This window comes from Acanthisitta chloris, unplaced genomic scaffold, assembly GCF_000695815.1.
Source record: "Acanthisitta chloris isolate BGI_N310 unplaced genomic scaffold, ASM69581v1 scaffold36239, whole genome shotgun sequence".
NCBI lineage: Eukaryota > Metazoa > Chordata > Aves > Passeriformes > Acanthisittidae > Acanthisitta > Acanthisitta chloris.
The window spans coordinates 20,566-23,102 of NW_008691512.1; positions in this window are offsets into that span (position 1 = coordinate 20,566).

Below are 2,537 nucleotides of genomic sequence, written 5' to 3' on the forward strand. Positions count from 1 at the left end.
CAGAAAGCATTTCCAAAAAGATTTCTTACTTGGTAATCCAGGTTTTATTCTATTGAATAGTAACTTTAACATGTCTTACAAATCCATTGAAATAAATATATCTGCTTTTGTTTCATTATCCCTTTGGAATTTCCTTCTTCCTATTAAAAAGGGGCACTCTATTCTACATTGTGCAATGTTGTGTTGTGAATGACCACAGCCGTGTGTTTCAGTTATATCTGGCCATATTGCAACTTGGATTTATCATTCATGGTTCATGCTGGTGCATGTTTAGATTCAATATTACGGGAAACATTAATGGATTTTACTGAGTTATAACAGTAATGTTCATAAGGTTGTTCTCAGGACTTCCAGTAGTCTCCTGACATTCCAAATGCTTTTGTCTGAAGCTGAAATATTTTTCTAGAGATCAAGCTGCAGATCATCTCCAGACTGTAGAAGGGTGCAGAGAAAACACATTCAATTTTAAAATGTTGTCTTTTATAAATGTGTTTTGTTCGTATATACCAGTCATTACTGTATGCTCAAGGCTAGGAGTCCTTGGCATCTACAGATCTGTAGTGAAAAGGGTATGGAAAGCTAATTCAGAGCATGCAGAAATGAGACCAAATGTACACTGGGGGCCTGTGCATTAGCAATGCCAGTCTGATGTTGTCAAAGTTCAGATGAGATCAGGGAGCGAGGGAGGGGTCTTGCATCTTTCATTGTAATGTTATTCCGTGTTACAGTACAGTAACACTGTTTCATTTGTGCTTTCAAAATGGTTGTGGATTGCCAACAAATGAAGCCAATGTGTCTTTCAGAAACATGTACAAATTTGAACAGGTTAAAGAGTATATGGTTGTACTTTCACATGTGAATTCACTGGTGATTTTTCTTATTCTTTCTGTAATACTGACTTGAGTTTTGCTCCTGTTAGAATTACCTCAGTTTTCTATTAAGTGCTGGAATAAATTCTCAAAAAATATATCCAGTTTGATTTCCAAGCCTCATTCTCTTGCCTAGTCCACATACATCTCTGTTGCTTCTGCGGAATCAATCACATGACGACTCATTGCCATTACTGAAATAAAATACCAGCTTCTCATTTTTTGTAAAGTGAATTTCTATGATCAAAACTGAGCAGTGATAGCTCTGCTCATAATTAAAGTTGCCAAGCAATTCTCAAAAGCAGGTTCCTAAAATTTTCCTCACATCTTACCTTAAAATTGAATTTATTTGAAACTTTATTTAAAGTAGCTTACCTTTTTAAAATTATGAGGCTTAGGTCATGTATTATTTTCTGCATGCTAAATAAACATCTGGTGATATCTTTTTTTAAAAACTTTGCTTTTGAATTGAATGGCAAAGCTGGGAAGGAGGGTGCTAAATGTATTATATTTTTCTTCATTAATTTCACAGAACCACAGATACGTTAGGGTTGGAAGAGACCTCTGGAGATCATGTAGTCCACCCCCCTACCAAGGCAGGGCCACTTAGAGCAGGTTACACAGGAACATGTCCAGGTGAGTTTTGAGTGTCTTCAGAGAGGGAGACTCCATGACCTCCCTGGGCAGCCTGTTCCAGTGCTTTGCCACCCTCAGTGGAAAGAAGTTCTTTCTCATGTTGAGGTGGAACATCTTGTGGTTTAGTTTATGGCCATTTGTGCATAATCTACAAATGTTTTTCAAAACTGCGGGTTCTCCAGTAACTCTCTCCTTATTGAGCAGTCTCCGTTACCAATGGTGCATATGTCAGTCCAACAAAATACTCGATATCTTTCACCATAGAGACCCAGAGGGAAGGCAGCATTTACCATCTTGGAGCTTTGTGGAGCTGGGACATAGAACCTGTTGTCAGGGAATTCATTTATTCTTTCAGTGAATTTGAGCCATGGATAAAGGTCACTAAATGTCTTCATAGTTTAGAGTCTACACTCTGCCTCTGAGGTTGACAGACACAGTACTGATCACATCTGTATGCCTACGTGTCCGTTCTCAGCTGCCTTTCAAAGCAGGCTTGCTATGTCTAAACTGCCTCTTGGAGATAGTCTCTGGTGTGCACTGACTGCCACGCTGTGCCCTAAGTATTGTGAGAGCAGGGATAGACAGGTGTGGGACACCTGGTACAGTGTGGTTTGCTTCTACAGGTGTATCCTGTGAAATACAAGACACACAGGCTGTCACGGGAGACCAGGACTCCACTAGGCACATGCTCTGACAGGATTTAGACTCACACTTCATTTTAGGTTTTTGCTCTGCTCTCCTCTGTGTTCCTTCAGGCCCAGCATACCTCAGCTGTTGCACAGTGATCCCAGAACTGGGGGAAGATTCTCCCAGGCACCATTTCAGAAGCAGATGTACTGGTTTAATTGCACAGAGCCATAAAGAGGAGTGTTCCTGCTCCCTCTGCACCTGTTCTGGGGCTGGTTAGCACCTCCCTCAAGCCAATTCAGCTCACTAGAATGGCAGGATTCGATCTTCTACTTGTTTGCTTTCTTTTCCTGTCTTTTCTTAAGAGAGAGTTTTCTGTCATTTCAGTGATCAAAAAATTACTCC